Source organism: Salmo salar, chromosome ssa12 (assembly GCF_905237065.1).
Source record: "Salmo salar chromosome ssa12, Ssal_v3.1, whole genome shotgun sequence".
Classification (NCBI taxonomy): Eukaryota; Metazoa; Chordata; class Actinopteri; order Salmoniformes; family Salmonidae; genus Salmo; species Salmo salar.
In genome coordinates, this window is record NC_059453.1 from 37,169,191 (window position 1) to 37,186,922 (window position 17,732).

The window sequence follows — 17,732 nt, forward strand, 5'->3', positions numbered from 1 at the left end:
GTAATTATCATCACAAAGGATTGGTATAGTAATGTGCCCTAATGGCTAACAAGCATGGCTGGTCTGTTAGACAATGGGTCATAAACGGTCAGCTGAGAAGTTACACAGAGTTCATTAATATTAACAATTGACAATTGAAGGCTCACTCATTCGGGAACAATTGCAATCAATATATATTTACGCTCAGTGTGTCGTCGTTCTTTGTTGGAGAGTTCGGTTCTGTTGGAGAGTCTCTCTCTCGGTTAGAATGGATCTTTCAAAGCGACATTCATTAATGTCGTCATCGAATGGTTGTTTCGTTGGTCTTCGCATTCAATGATATAATTTACTTAGCTGCAGACTAATAATTAATATCAAAGATTTGTTCTTATTCTGTCAGTATCGATAGTCTAAAGGTTAACCACGTGGTATAGTTCACTTTCAGTAGAGTACTTGGATGGTCAAACCTCTGGCCATAGAGTGTAGGCCTGGTCTGGGGAAATGTAAATCAAGGGGTGTTTTATAGTGCCCATAGAACAGGCTTGTCAAATGACGCCTGGTCCTGTATGGGTCCCTGGGGGCGTGCCTATTACTGAGTTAGAATTGTATTTCTGTAACCAAATCTATCACATTACATCAGTACATAGCATCTCAATGTCTTACAAAACCTTTATCCTTATTAATACATTCTATACAACCATTATGATGCTATTATATAAACAGTTTTATGGTAATATGGCTATATTGTCTCTTCTCAGTATCACAAAATTGTACCAAGCGGATCAGTTCGTAGCTGGATTCTTCACCAATCTTCCATACCTTCTCCAGAACACAAAATGTCGCTTGGCTCTCCAATTCTATGAGTTGGAAGAATTTCCTGTGTCTCTCTATGGGCCATGTGGCCAGAGACTCTCCTGGAATTTTAGAGTTTTTACGACCCTTTACACACAGGGTGGATTGGGGGGGAAGGTAGGGGGTGGTGGTGCAAAAGGGAGGGGTCAACTGTCCTCCCTGTACCAAAAGAGGCCAACGTCATGACACTAGGTAGTTGGGGGCTACAGCTTATAGATGGTCTATATAACATTAGCTAGATAGCTACTTTTTTTGCATATATTCATGCTGCATAGTGTCGATGGGTGAAGATTGGATTAAAAATACTGTGAGATCATTGTCGCTATTTTCATAAATGGAACAGATTAGCTATCTATCCAACATTGCAATTAGGGCTGGCTGGCTGGATAGCTATGTATTTAGAAAATAAATACATACAAATACATGGCTCTGGCTAGCATACAGTACAGGTCAGCTGCAACCAAGGCAATGTAGCTTTTGTACCTAGCTAGTATTTCCTCCATGAATGAAGCAACTAGCTATCTAGCTACCAACATAGAAATTTGAAGGCTTGATAACAAGAGCGTGGCGTTGATGATTATATAGACATTTTAGAAAACAAAGTCTATTAATTATTCGTTAGATAATCTAGGAAGTCTGGCGGTGGTCTGCATATGGTTTCCTATGCATTCCTATGCATTCTTGAGTCCACCTTTCTGACGCTTGCAACACGGAACTACCAGAACGACTTCGTTTACGAACATTCTGATTTGGTCTATAGTAAGCACTACACAATCGAGGAATACTACAGTGTGTAGTATATTACTCTACAGTTTACTACAAAATTGTATTCTATAGTAAACTGTAATATTTTTTATGTGAGTGTGCTCAGATAAGTGCAAGAAAGCCATGTGAAACTTGATATGGATGACAAGCGGTGGGAGATGTGCAAAATTGCAGTAACTCCATGCATTGAAGTAAGGGACTGTACGTCATTTATAATGAGGGATACCTGGAGAAAATCAGACCTCTGAAATGAAAATGGATGGCCCTCCCTTCAGTAAAATATATTTTTACCCAACCCTCCCTGAACTCTTGAAAAAAAACAAGTGACCCTCCCCTATGCCCCAAATGCCCCAAATACAAGCATACAGTTTACCCTCACCCCCAGGACAGACCAGGGCCTTAGATAGGCCAATGCAGTTTTAGGAACTATTCTTCATTTTATAAGCATTACATGGAAAAGTTGGCAGAAGGTTGTAGATTTGCAGACCACTGCGGACAAGGGTAGGGGTAGAAGATCTCCATTATAATAAAAGCACTGCATGAATCTATAATCTTATTTGCGGTCTGAGAAAATAATTAATTTTATCGAAGCATTTCATGCAATTCTACGTCATTTTACATGACTGGAGACGAGCAGGATCTTTTTTAATACCACAACAGAGCATGACAACGAATGGGTGCATGCTGCAGCACCGGAGATGTTTTGATTTCTCAACAGGCTATTGTTAAAAAACAGGATAGTCTAGGTTTGGAACGGTGCTAAAGTTGTCTATCAATTGTAAAAAAAAAAAAAACAATAAAAAGAGCAACAGAATCAGTTACTGCTGAAGTATCATCAATGAATTCGAGAAAAAGCCATTTGTTTTTTAACACAGCAGCTGCATATCATCAAGTAGGATAGTTTCACTTGGGAAACTATCATTTTCAAATGTATTATACTTTATTCCATGATATTGTTGTTACAAAATAGATTTCTGTTGACTGTGACTGGGCAGGCTTCCCTGTGGCTCAGTTGGTAGAGCATGGTGTTTGCAACGCCAGCATGGTGTGTGCAACGCCAGGGTTGTGGGTTCGATTCCCACGGGGGGCCAGTTCCAAAAAAAAAATGTTTAAAAAAATGCATGAAACGAAATGTATGAAATGTATACATTCACTACTGTAAGTCGTTCTGGATAAGAGCATCTGCTAAATGACTAAAATGTAAATATATGAGCATCTGTTAGGCCAAATTAGCATGCATAGCTCACTGCATGATCCTCAAACCAAAGACTGTCCAAACTCTTATTTTTGAAAGTGAAAATCAAAGCCACTGTAGAATGACTCTATAGCCTAATAAGGCATTTTTCATTTCATTGTTATTTAATTCTAAGTAATTATGTTAATACATTTCATTTTATACAGCCTAAATGCAACATTTTTAGGCAAGTTGTTGAAGGGTTGTTGTTGATGTTGTTGAAATGCAGAGCACTCCTGCCAGCCCCTAGCATGTGACATGTCACAAAAAGGCAGGCTATAGCCTTGAATTTTCAATAATATAGCCTAAATAATTCATTTTTGTTCATTCTTAGGGCACCTGGCTTGCACCGGACTGATTTAGAGTTAGTATGTTGTTTAATAACCTGTTAGTATGATGTTTAATAAATGTTGAACGTCAATTGATAGTGACAGAATCACACATTACTTCCCAAGCAAATGATTTTTTTGTTTCCTCGGCTATACATTTTTGTAGCGCAGGCTCTGAATGTCATAGAGACAAACCAAATATATCCCATATGCATCGGTCACATCTTTTCCCGGTATTTTACAGCTTGTTTCAAGCATTAAGCATTGAGGACTAAAGCGTTGTTATAGATCACTTTATATAATCAGGTCCATATCTATATATTTTTTTAAATCTTAAGCTAACAATGGATGGCCTATGCTTTTAGCCATTTTTCTTTAACAAAAGCCACAATACCCTCACGTTCCACCTTCTCTACTGCGGTCCCGTCGATGTGGATAGGGGCGTGCTCCCTCTGCTATTTCCTGAAGTCCACGATCAGCTCCTTCATTTTGTTGACATTGAGGGAGAGGTTATTTTCCTGGCACCACTCCTCCAGGGCCCTCACCTCCTCCCTGTAGACTGTCTCGTCATTGTTGGTAATCAGGTCTAATACTGTTGGGTCGTCTGCAAACTTGATGATTGAGTTGGCGGCGTGCGTGGCCAAGTAGTCATGGGTGAACAGGGAGTACAGGAGGGGGCTGAGCACGCACCCTTGTGGGGTCCCTGTGTTGAGGATTAGCAAAGTTTTGTTTCCTACCTTCACCACCTGGGGGCGGCCCGTCCAGGACCCAGTTGCACAGGCCGGGGTTCAGACCCAGGGCCCCGAGCTTAATGATGAGCTTGGAGGGTACTATGGTGTTGAAGGCTGAGCTATAGTCAATGAACAGCATTCTTACATAGGTATTCCTCTTGTCCAGATGGAATAGGGCAGTGTGCAGTGCGATGGCGATTGCATCATCTGTGGATCTAATGGGGTGGTATGTAAATTGAAGTGGGTCTAGGGTGTCAGGTGATATGATCCTTAACTAGCCTCTCAAAGCAGTTCATGATGACAAAAGTGAGTGCTAAGGGGTGATAGTCATCCCCCAGGTGGTGAAGGTAGGAAACAACATCTCCACCCCGCTGATCTTCAACACTGGGACCCCACAAGGGTGCGTTCTCATCCCTCTCCTGTACTCCCTATTCACCCATGACTGCGTGGCCATGCACGCCTCAAGCTCAATCATCAAGTTTGCAGACGACACTACAGTGGTAGGCTTGATTACCAACAACAACGAGACGGCCTACAGGGAGGAGGTGAGGGCCCTCGGAGTGTGGTGTCAGGAAAATAACCTCTCACTCAACGTCAACAAAACAAAGGAGATGATTGTGGACTTCAGGAAACAGTAGAGGGAGCACCCCCTCATCCACATTGACGGGACAGTAGTGGAGAAGGTGGAAAGTTTTAAGTTCCTCGGCGCACACATCATGGACAAACTGAAATGGTCCACCCACACAGACAGCGTGGTGAAGAAGGTGCAACAGCGCCTCTTCAACCTCAGGAGGCAGAAGAAATTTGGCTTGTTACATAAAACACTCACAAACTTTAACAGATGCATCCTGTCGGGCTGTATCACCGCCTGGTACGGCAACTGCACTGCCCTCAACCGCAAGGCTCTCCAGTGGGTGGTGCGGTCTGCACAACGCATCACCAGGGGCAAACTACCTGCCCTCCAGGACACCTACAGCACCCGATGTCACAGGATGGCCAAAAGGACAAGGACAACAACCACCCGAGCCACTGCCTGTTCACCCTCGCTATCATCCAGAAGGCAAGGTCAGTACAGGTGCATCAAAGCTGGGACCGAGAGACTGAAAAACAGCTTCTATCTCAAGGCCATCAGACTGTTAAACAGCCGTCACTAACATAGAGAGGCTGCTGCCAACATACAGACTCAAAACTCTGGCTACTTTAATTAATGGATTTAACAAAGGTCTCACTTTAAATCAGTCACTTTAAATAACGCCACTTTAATAATGTTTACATATCCTACATTACTTATCTCATATGTATATACTGTATTCTATACCATCTACTGCATCTTGCCTATGCCGCATGGCCATCACTCATCCATATATTTATATGTACATATTCTTATTCATCCCTTTACATTTGTGTTTATTAGGTAGTCGTTGTGAATTTGTTAGATTACTTGTTAGATACTACTGCACTGTTGGAACTAGAAGCACAAGCTTTTCACTACACGTGCATTAACATCTGCTAACCATGTGTATGTGATCAATAACATTTTATTTTATTTGAACAGTGGGTTACTGCCTTGCTCAGTGGCAGAATGACAGATTTTTACCTTGTCAGCTCGGGGATTTGATCTAGCAATCTTTCGGTTACTGGCTCAACACTCTAACCACTAGGCTACCTGCCATGTAGGGCCACGTCGGTGGCACTGTGTTATCCTCAAAGCAGGCAAAGAAGGTGTTTAGCTTGTCTGGGAGCAAGACGTCGGTGTCCGCGACGTGGCTGGTTTTCCCTTTGTAATCCGTGATTGTCATTAGACCCTGGCACATACGTCTCGTGTCTGAGCTGTTGAATTGCAACTCCACTTTATGACGTTCTGCCTGTTTGATTGCCTTACAGAGGGAATAACTACACTGTTTGTACATTCCCAGTCCCCTTGCCATGGTTAAATGCGGTGGTTCGCACTTTCAGTTTTGCGCGAATCTATCCATGGTTTTTGGTATGGGTAGGTTTTAATAGTCACAGTGGGAACAACATCCCCTTTACATTTTCTGATGAACTCAGTCACCATGTCCGTGTATACTTCAGTGTTATTCTCAGAGGCTACCTGGAACATATCCCAGTCCGCATGATCAAAACAATCTTGAAGCATGGATTGCGATTGGTCAGAACAGCGTTGAATAGACCTTAGCACGTGTACTTCCTGTTTGAGTGCCTATAGGAAGGGAGGAGCAAAATGGAGTCGTAATCTGATTTGCCGAAGGGAGGGTAGGGCATAGCCTTGTAGGCATCCCGGAAGACGGAGTAATAATGGTCAAGCATTTTAGCAACACGGGTACTATAGTCAATGTGTTGATAGAACTTCAGTGGTGTTTTCCTCAAATTTGCTTTGTTAAAATCCCCAGCTACAATAAATGCGGCCTCAGGATATGTGGTTTCCAGTTTGCACAAAGTCCAGTGTAGTTCCTTGAGGGCCATCGTGGTCTCGGCTTGTATGTACTTGAGTTTCTGTATGTTATCACAATCACACCATGAGTAGTTAATCATGAAACATACTCCTCCACCTTTCTTCTTCCTGGAGAGTTATTTACTCCTGTTTGTGCAATGTACTGAGAACCCAGCTGGCTGTATGGACGGGGATAGTATATCCGGAGAGAGCCATCATTCCGTGAAACAGAGTATGTTACAGTCCCTGATGTCTCTCTGGAAGGAGATCCTCACCCTAAGCTTGTCTACTTTATTGTCCAGAGACTGAACATCAGCAAGTAATATACTTGGAAGTGGTGGATGGTGTGCACGCCTCCTGAGTCAGACTAGAAGTCCACTCCGAATACCTCTTCTCTGCCGGCGGCGTCTTGGAGCACCCTCTGGGATAAGTTCAATTGCCCTGGGGGGTACGAACAAATGATCCAATTTGAGAAAGTCTTATTCCTGGTCGTAATGCTGGTGAGTTACCGTCACTCTGATGTCCAAAAGTTCTTTCCGGCTGTGTGTAGTAACACAAAAAACGTTCTGGGCTAATAATGTAAGAAATAACAGACAAAAAATAAAAAATACTGCAAAGTTGCTTAGGAGCTAGAAGCTGAGCTGCCATGTCTGTCGTCGCCATCTTGCCATGTTGCTTCAATTCAAGTCCTCATTTTAACACACCAAGCCATTCCCTTCACTGACACCGAGATATTTAAGGAGTGCATGGTGACTGACAGAATTGGCTGACAAAATCTATGGATAGTAGCCTATCAAAACATGACCCTTAACAAGTGTGTATACAGTATTTAGACTGCTACCTTAAACAACAACCAATGAGTGATCAAATGTCATTGGTGTGTTGCCACATTGAAATTGAGGTTTAGCCACTCTGGCCCATACTGATGAAAATGACCTGAAACAGCCTTCTTCATTTATGGTGTGGGAATATACTGTATAATCTTGTTGTAACGTGTTGCCTGCAGTCTGTCAGTCATATTTGATGCCAGGCAGTATTTTCCACTTGGGAATAACTAAAGTTTATTGAATTTAAAATTGGTAAATGGTCGTGAGCCCTGTGTCACAGAGCCATCTTCTGTAGACACCCACAGACCCACAGACACCTCCTGCTTGCAGGGGCGAGGTGCGAGCTGAAGGCAACACAATCCCATTAACACCCTTCTGCTTCACTCCTCCTACTCCCTTCCAGTGTCCTGCGCTTGACATTTTACACACCGCAGAAAAAAATAAACAGATCTACTGGAATGTTGGAAAATCAAGTGTCTGCTTCTCGTCCTCCTGCGGCAATAAGAGAAATGTTACCACTCGAATGATGTCACGCCGGAACTGCTTAATGTTTTGTTACACTGTGGTTTAATGAATTAACATCCAACTGTGACCATATAAGAGAAGTGATGCCCTGTGTGACTAAGATTTTATGTGTAATGCCTTGGATTGTCATTACCATACATTATGATAATGAAATGTATGTGATATTGTGTTGTAATAATGTGTTTGAGGGATAATATATAGAAACAGCATAATTCATTTTTACATATTCTTATTTTATTTAACCTTTATTTAACTAGGCAAGTCAGTTAAGAACAAATTCTTGTTTACAATGACGGCCTACCCCGGCCAAACCCGGACAATGCTGGGCCAATTGTGCGCTGCCCTATGGGACTCCCAATCACGGCCGGATGTAATACACCACACAAAGAAATATCCAAATGATTGAATCCTTTTGAATAAAACATAATGTAGAATCCATTTCCACTCATTACTATCAGTAGCCTACTGCAGATCCCCAAATCACTTGGTATTGACTAAGAATCTGCAGTCAGTGTTGTGTGTGGAAGCATCATGGCAGAAGCAGGTATTCGTATGTCTCAGCTGTTTGATGAATATTATTGATGAATCCATAACTTGACCCTGTGTTTGTGTTTGTGTGTGCGTGAGAGAGAGAGAGAGAATTAGTCCGATACTTGCTAATTATCAAAATCCAGAAAATAGACGTTAAATTCTACAACCACCTAAAAGGAAGTGATTCCCAAACCTTCCATAACAAAGCCATCACCTACAGAGAGATGAACCTGGAGAAGAGTCCCCTAAGCAAGCTTGTCCTGGGGTTCACAAACACAAACAGATCCCCAGGACAGCAACACAATTAGATATAACCAAATCATGAGAAAACAAAAAGATAATTCATTGACACATTGGAAAGAATTAACAAAAAACAGGAAACTAGAATGCTATTTTGCCCTAAACAGAGAGTACACAGTGGCAGAACACCTGACCACTGTGACTGACCCAAAGTTAAGGAAAGCTTTGACTATGTACAGACTCAGTGAGCATAGCCTTGCTATGAGATGGAAACTGAGCTGCAATTCCTAACCTCCTGCCAAATGTATGACCATATTAGAGAAGCATATTTCCCTCGGATTACACAGACCCACAAAGAATTAGAAAACAAACCCAATTTTGATAAACTCCCATATCTACTGGGTGAAATACCACAGTGTGCCATCACAGCAGCAAGATTTGTGACCTGTTGTTGCCACAAGAAAAGGGCAACCAGTGAAGAACAAACACCATTGTAAATACAACCCATATTTATGTTTATTTATTTTCCCTTTTGTACTTTAACTATTTGCACATAATATGACATTTGAAATATCTTTATTCTTTTGGAACTTTTGTGAGTGTAATGTTTACTGTTATTATTTTAATAATAATAATAATACGTTTTCATTATATATTTAACTTTTGTTTATTATCTATTTCACTTGCTTAGGCAATGTAAACATATGTTTCCCATGCCAATAAAGCCCCTTAAATTGAATTGATATTGAATTTAAATTAAATTGAGAGAGAGCGTGAGTGAGTGAGTGACCAAGCATGCGTTGGAAGTAGTGACTGTTCCGGATATGTTTCTTGAGTACATTTCCTGTGAGGCCTTAATAATCATACTTGACAAAATTTACATTTTGTGATAAATCACAAGAGATAGCCTATATTGTTGACACTTTAAATGTTGCCTGCATAGCAACACTATGTTGTCTTAAGAATGATCAGTAATTAGGCTACAGTGCTTCTGACATCTGAAACAACTGTGCTATGACGCACGCAACGAAAGCGTTAAACCACAATTCCAATCATTTACATTCGATGCATCATAATAGTCCAATCTAACAACTTTTTGCCTGGAGATTTTCGTGGGCCTTTATTCATTTTTTATTTACCTTTTGTAGTGTTCCTTTCTGACAGATTGAGCTATTCTTTGATGGGTCCTTTGTTTTGGGATCATTTGAAATGTGGTTCATGGAAGACTCTTTCTCCTGAGCATCAGCAGCGTCGAGCAGATCCAGCAAATCCCCTCAGTCACATGAAAATCTTGCATCACGTCGCGGGCGGCAAGAATGAGATGGCACATTGGGTTCATTACAATGATTTCCTGTCTTCCATAATTATTTGAGTGAACTTATGTATATTCAAATGATCTCTGTGTATATTCAAATGATTTACCCTCACAATAAGAAACTGCATTCGTATGGGCATTAATGTCTTCATTGAGTTTTCGAAACAAATTGCATTGAAATGGGTTTGAACCCCCAAAGCAGGTGTAATTGAAATATAAATGAGAAGAAATCCACATTAGCCTTCGTAGTTCTTTCTGTCAGTCTTCATCAAGTTCACTCTTGGATATGAGGGGAATGAGGCATATGACTGTCTATTGATTCAATTACTTTTTCATTTTTACTGTCAGTTGACTCAAGTCAATCAGCTTGTGGTTCAAATCCTTTAACACTCAATTTTCAGTTACAGAAAAGTACAAGGCCACAACCTAAAATGATATTATGTACATGTATGTAAGAAAAGCAATGCATTTCCAATGTCTCAAACAAGACTGGCTGGAATTCAATGATTGCAGATGATAGATTTCCACACTGCCCTTTACAGCAGCAAGTCCGGGCTGGAAGAAGTTGACACTTGATTTAGGAATTGGTAGTGCTGTTGTGTGCCCTGGATGACTTCTCAGCCAAGTTTTGCATCATACTGAACAGTTCACAACACGAGACTGCCCATTTCTAAATCACATGTCAACTTCCTCCTTCTAAGGTAAATGCTGTGCAAATCAAACGCACTTCTGAAAAGGCAGTTTCGAAAATGTAACATCTGCAATGATTGAATGCCAGCTTATGTCTCAAGACTTTTGACTAGCTAATATGTTGTAGCATTGTCCTCCAAAATGGTCAATGCTCCATGATGTAAGTTACTCTCAAAACCAAAATAATGTGTTTTGAGATAATGGGGTATTTTGTAGAAACATATCCATGATTCTTTTCCTCTGAACACAACAGAGGAAAATAGTGGAAACTTAAACTTAAAAGTGGCAAAACCAAGGTCCCATTCACTAGGAAAAATATAAATAACATTTCCGAACATAAAAGTTACCAAGACACCGTCTGAGCTCGTCCAATAGCACCGTTTATTTATGCTTCAAAAGCGATTGCTCCCACTTGAGGTTAATGTATGCGTCCTAACTCTGTGTGGAACAGACGTTTGGCATGACTTGAATTTTCCAACTTGGATTATGATGTCGATGGAGCACAAAGGGTAGTCCAGTAAATAGAGCAGCGTGCTGCTTGGGGCCAAATGAAATGGACCTCAGGCACAGATTCTGTGCCACAGATGGGGAGAGATAAGGCTTCTATTTCAAGGGAAGCGAGGAGGGAGCATTGTCACTGCGAATAAGTCACGACTACAACTCGATTGGAGAGGAAAACCAATGGTGTGAAAATACCTACGGCAATTTGCTTTACAAAGCTCAGCTATATGCTTCGTATTGTTATATAACACTTAGCATAGCAGAATATAGGGTATGTAACATCCTCATTGATTTACAATAATGCCTGCCTATAAAGCGCATGAGGGCTAAAATAGCAGATTATGCTAATCAGCTGATTATGGGTTCAGATATGCAGAAATATCAATCATTTTGTCTGAGAATGAGTTCTTGTTTTACAGTAGCTTTAATGAGCCTCAACCCTTTTGAGCCTGCCACCCTTCCTCTCAATATCTCTACTCTTCCACCAGACGCTAGTAGACGATGGTTGATATCTGTGTGCTCAAGACAAAGACAGATATCAGTTGGGTGTGCTATCTTCTTCAAATAATCACTGCCTTGCTCTCACCTCAGTTTTGATAGGGAGTTTGTTGGCTTCACACTGGAAAAGGGAGGAACATAAGCCATACAGAAATGGCTATTTGAATGCCTCTGGTTGATTATCAATCAAAATGTATTTGGCAACAAGTGGTCATAACTTTGAAACTAATGTTCACGTACTGTGCAGTGTCCGAGAGAGTACAATGATATGATGCATGTAGTCCGTCACACACTGTGAACACATGTGTAAAAGGGCTGGACACATACACACACACATTCAATAAAGCTTGCAAGTGATGGGAAATCACACAACATACCCCTATAGTTCACATCTTTGTTACAACGCTTCCAAACGTATCAACAGATTGAAACCTTGTCACTTTGATAAACACATTGGGGAGAACTGAAACATTACCAAGATCCTCTTTTTTCACCTCTCCTCTATGGATCCACCTCTAATCCACCCATCCCCTGGATCCATAATACGGACTTCAAGACAATTAATGGAGATATCCAATCTCCATATACCACCTCCACGGTCAAAGGGCCTGGAAACAGTGGAAAATCACCCTGGAGGGAACCAATTATCCACCGCATTCCTCCACTGGTGGGGGGGTTCAACATTGTCTAAAAAGTACCCACCATCCAAATACTCCAAACCTTTTATCTCCCATGTGTCGGTGACGACAAGGAGCTGCCAGATAGCCGGCCTACTCCAGAAGCCCAGAGTGACAGGCTCTATCAGCAGAGTCCTTGTATGGCCACGGATCTCTGCTGAGGAGGACGATAAGCAGCACCCACCCCAGCTATGCGACCCATGTTTAGAGAGACTCCTTGGGACCGGGCATTGGCGGAACAGTCTGTTTCTGTTCAATTTAGAGTGGTTATCGCACGCCGTTCTTCCCGCTAGGCAGTACGTATTTTTCACAGCTCCATTGGGACTAACAGAGGTTAGTAGAGGGATTCTTGTTCGGTTGGTCAACCCTTTCACCTTTGACAAATTTGAAATGTATTTGTCACCAATGGAGTTTTTTCAAACATGGTGAGATGTTTGGCTTTGGTTTTTTGACTGTGTGAGGTGCATGGATGGTTGGACTTCCATGAATGTCTGTCACCTTAGAAAGAATGATGGTGCCGTTGACTAGCAGATGGGGAATCATCATGTGTCATCATAATTCTATGTTTTTGCATGATTTTCTTAGTGATATGATAGTCTTGTTTACGGCAGTGAGTAATTCCATTATAATATGGATTATGGGGGATTCAAATATTAAATCAGCAAACCATACGATATTGATTTTCAGCCCTTTTATCCAATTGATGGCAGAAGCACCTGAACAAAAGTCCTCTACATTCAGTGAGAAATTGGACTTTCAGGCAAAGGGGGTCAGATAAATCATGATTCAGACCTAATTAACTGGTGCAGCTCATGCACTGGATAGGAGCGGGGAAGTTAGACCATGAATAATTACAAGAACATAAATAAAAATAAATCATACATTTGACATACATTTGTATGACATTTAAAGAGATAGTTCTCCCAATTTACAGAAATGTATATGTTTGCTCCTTTACCCAGAAATCAGATTATGGACAAGGAGGGCCTGCAATCCACACTTTGGTTTGGTTGAACTTTTGACTGCCACCAACAGCGATGGGACAAGACTGTAACTACCAATTGGATACCACGAAATTGGGGGAAAAAAGGGGTATAAAAATAAATAAAAATAAAATTCGAAATAAGTGAATATTAGCATTTTCTTACCGAAATGTAAGTTGATGTCCTACAGTTAACATAATTAAAATGCGTTGCAGTTATTAACAGACATACCCGGATGCTACGCTATTGTCCTCCCAGTTTTTGATTATCTATCGTAATGCAATGCATGACCATGGCTGAATATATCACTGTGCTGCCTATACTCTGAAACTAGGAGAACATGAATATACAGTCGCTGAAAGTGTACACACCCCTTGCACAGTCTTCACATTTTGCCGCCTTAAATTGAAATCTAAGAAAGGATTAAATTATATATTTTTTCCTATCGATCTACATAAGCTACTCAAAATGTTCAAAGTGAAAGACGAATTTTAGATTTTTATTATGTATTATTAAGATGCGTTGACTGCGTATGTCTTCACATCCCTTTCGGTGGAAGAAACTTTGGCAGCCATTACAGCTGTGAATCATTTTGAATAAGGTTCTACCAACCTTGCACAACTCTTAGGGCAACATACTGGGCATTTGGAAAGTATTCAGACGCCTTTACTTTTTCCACATTTTGTTACATTAGTCCTATTCTAAAATGGATTAAAAACATTTATTAATCCTCATCAATTTACACACAATACCCCATAATGAAAAAGCGAAAACAGTTTTTAGATTCCTAAATAGTTTTTTATTAAGAAATACCTTATTTACTTAGGTAAGTATGTATACTTACCTAAGTAAATAAGGTATTTCTTAATAAAAAACTAAAAATATTTAGGAATCTAAAAACTGTTTTCGCTTTTGACCCTTTGCTGTGAGACTCGGAATTGAGCTCATGTGCATCCTGTTTCCGTTCATCATCCTTGAGATGTTTCTGCAACTTGATTGGAGTCCACCTGTGGTAAATTCAATTGATTGGGCATGATTTGTAAAGGCACTCACCTGTCTATATAAGGTCCCACAGTTTACAGTGCATGTCAGAGCAAAAACCAAGCCATGAGGTTGAAGAAATTGTCTGTAGCACTCCAAGACAGGATTGTGTCGAGGCACAGATCTGGGGAAGGGTACCAAAAATGTTCTGCAGCATTGAAGGTCCCCAAGAACACAGTGACCTCCCTCATTCTTAAATGGAAGAAGTTTGAAACCACCAAGACTCTTCCTAGAACTGGCCACCTGGCCAAACTGAGCAATCGGGGGAGAAGGGCCTTGGTCAAGGAGGTGACCAAGAACCCGATGGTCACTCTGACAGAGCTCTGGAGTTGGGAGAACCTTCCAGAAGAACAGCCATCTCTGCAGCACTCCACCAATCTGTCCTTTATGGTCGGGTGGCCAGATGGGAGCCAGTAAAAGGCACATTACAGCCCGCTTGGAGTTTGCCAAAAAGCACCAAGAGAAACAAGATTCTCTGGTCTCAAGAAACCAAGATTGAACTATTTGGCCTGAATGCCAAGCATAACGTCTGGAGGAAAATGGACACCATGCCTACGGTGAAGCATGGTGGTGGCAGTGTTTTTCAGCGTCATGGAGTGCGAGCCTAGTCAGGATTGAGGGAAAGATGAACGGAGCAAAGTACAGAGAGATCCTTGATGAAAACCTGCTTCAGAGCTCTCAGGACCTCAGACCGGGGTGAAAGTTCACCTTCCAACAGGACAATGAACCTAAGCACACAGCCAAGACAACGCAGGAGTAGCTTCGGGGACAAGACTCTGAATGTCCCAGCCAGAGCCCAGACTTGACCCTGGTCGAACATCTCTGGTGAGACCTGAAAATAGCTCTACACTCCCCATCCAACCTGACAGAGCTTGAGAGGATCTGCAGAAAATAATGGCAGAAACTCCCCAAATACAGGTGTGCCAAGCTTGTAGCGTCATACCCAAGAAGACTTCAGGCTGTAATTGCTGCCAAAGGTGCTTCAACAAAGGGTCTGAATACTTATGTAAATGTGATATATCCATTTTTTATGGGGTATTGTGTGTAGATTGATGAGGGGAAAAAAACGATTTAATCAATTTTAAAATGTGGAAAAGGTCAAGGCGTCTGAATACTTTCCGAATGCACTGTATATCAATTGACTTTGTTAAAATTGCTCAAGCTCAGTAATTTGGGTGGGAATCATTGATAGACAACAATATTCAAATCTTGTCTCTGATTTTCAAGCAGATTTCAATCAGGACCGAGACTGGACCATTCAGGAACACCTCTTGGAAAGACATTCTGGTGTGTCTTTGGCATTAACATTTGTGCTGAAATTTTCCCGCTGAAAATAAAACTCTGTCCCTGGGTTAGGTTTTCAGAAGACTACGGTGGGTTTTCCTCTAAACTCCCCAGTCCCGGCTGGTGTCAAGCATACCCATAACATGATGCTGCCTCCACAATATTTGAAAATACAGAGGATCAACAACATTGCATTGTATTTTTGTTTAAAAAAAGGAGAAAGAAAAGTGTTGCAGCCCATGGGCCTGTTATTATGATTTTTGAGCAGATTGATCATCATTTGACTAATAGTCTGCAGTAACATTTTACAGACACCATCCCCAAAGTAGTTTAGTGGAACAGCCCATCAATCAATAAGTGCATACACAAAAATGGAGAAATGCTATGGGAGTGATTTCTGTTCCCAATCCATACTTGGCCTTACAAATGTGTACACTCTACCGTCTGAACATAACTTTCATTCAGATATGCAGCAAACTATCCATGAAAGCTTGCATTCCTACTATATCAAAACCTACTTTAGATATATCGTGACTGCTTATCACATCTTTCACTTACTATGTGTCATACGACGATGCAAAGGACTGTTTAAGGACTGAGAGAGTACAAGCAGTCTGGCCAAGTGCATGTAAGCCAAAATAACCCTGTAAGCCAAAATAACTGATAGCAAAATCATGAATGACTAACTAACTGACTGACGTTCAAGTAAAGTGTGTCCAGTCTGTGTGAGCCAAGAGTAAAAACATGACTGACTTAACTGTGAGTTCACCTCAACTGTCCCTCTCGCTCTATGATGAAGTTATTTGAGGTGAAAGCTTCCCAGTACTACAATATCGTCATTAAAACTCCACTGACTCAGAATGGAGTCAGGTTCAACTGCATGCTGTGTCTCTGCCAAGGGACACGCATCTACATTGTTTCAAAAGGAAACAAATCACACACTGCGCATTTGATGAAACTTTGATTGAACTACTCTCGCCTCTCCCGTAAGGTGAAATGATTTCAAAGTCAAAGCTTCAAATAATGAAAGGTAGTCACTGTGTAACCTAATGTAGTAGGCGTAGAAAGACGCCTGAGCAGAGTTCCCACTTCCATTTTTCAGGGGAAACGGAAGTTAGGATGAAAATATTGTATCCCTGAAAACTAAATGTTTGTGTTTTCTGGTGACTCTGTATAGGCTAGTCACTGTGTGGTGTGTGTAGTGCATTTGGAGCAGCATGGGCTAATTCAAAGAGTGACTGTTGCAGCAGCATCTGACATATTATTCATATCTGTCCGCTGCTAAGCTAGCCTTCTACCGGAGGCCTGGAGATAGAGTGGGCTAACAAGGGGGGACAAAAGATGTCAGAGAGCTCAGCGTTGGGTAACTTGACCTGACATGGCATTGCAGTGACTCAAGATTACAAGCAGGAGCAGAAACTCTTTTCTTTAGTGAGTTATAATTGACCTCAGCTTGTCTGACAGGCTGGTCTCATAGACTAGACGTAAGATAGTAAACGGAAATTGGGGACATGCAAATTAGTACGATTTGTTATGTTTGGTGGGGTTACATAACACATAAGGTTACTTCAGGCAAAACTGAAAGGAGGGTGGTTGGTCAGGGTGGATAGTTAGGTGTATAATGCGAACATCTAGCAACCAAAAGGTTGTGTGTTTGAATCTCATCATGGACATTAGCTAATTAGCAACTTTGCAACAACATACTACTTTTTAGCTACTTTTTAAGTACTTAGCATGTTAGCTAACCCTTCCCCTATCCCTTAAGCTAACTCTTAAAGATATACATCTTTCCCTTTCAAGACGATTTGATAAGTATCTAGATACATGGGCTTCAATACCATACAGGAATGATACGTTTTAGTTTGAAATGATTCAGTGTGATTCAGTTTGATTAGAGGAATAACGCAAATGTCTAGCAACCCAAAGGTTCTGTGTTTGAAACCCATCACGGACAACTTTAGCATTTTAGCTAATTATCAACTTTGCAACTACTTACTTCTTTTTAGCTACTTTGCAACCACATAGCATGTTAGCTAACCCTTCCCCTAATTGTAACATTAACCCTTTAACCAAACTTCTAGGGAGTGAATCTTTCACTTTCAAGACGATTCGATACGTATCTAGATACATAGCCTCCGATACGGATCTGTCTAAGCTGACTTCTGTGTGTGTGTGTGTGTGTGTGTGTGTGTGTGTGTGTGTGTGTGTGTGTGTGTGTGTGTGTGTGTGTGTGTGTGTGTGTGTTGGTGTGCGTGTCTATGGTGTATGTAGGCACCTAAGCTGAGCCATGAGGGAAACT

At 41.2% G+C, this 17,732-nt stretch overlaps 1 protein-coding gene across 1 annotated transcript in view; it reads left to right on the top strand.

The window, feature by feature from the left end:
• The first annotated feature begins 12,359 nt into the window (after positions 1–12,359).
• slc8a1a (solute carrier family 8 member 1a) overlaps positions 12,360–17,732 on the top strand; it is a 51,222-nt gene continuing 45,849 nt past the window's right edge. Inside the window, exon 1 of the mRNA XM_014131177.2 lies at positions 12,360–12,458. The gene's annotated coding sequence lies outside the window, so the exon portion shown is untranslated. The remainder of the gene's footprint in view (positions 12,459–17,732) is intronic.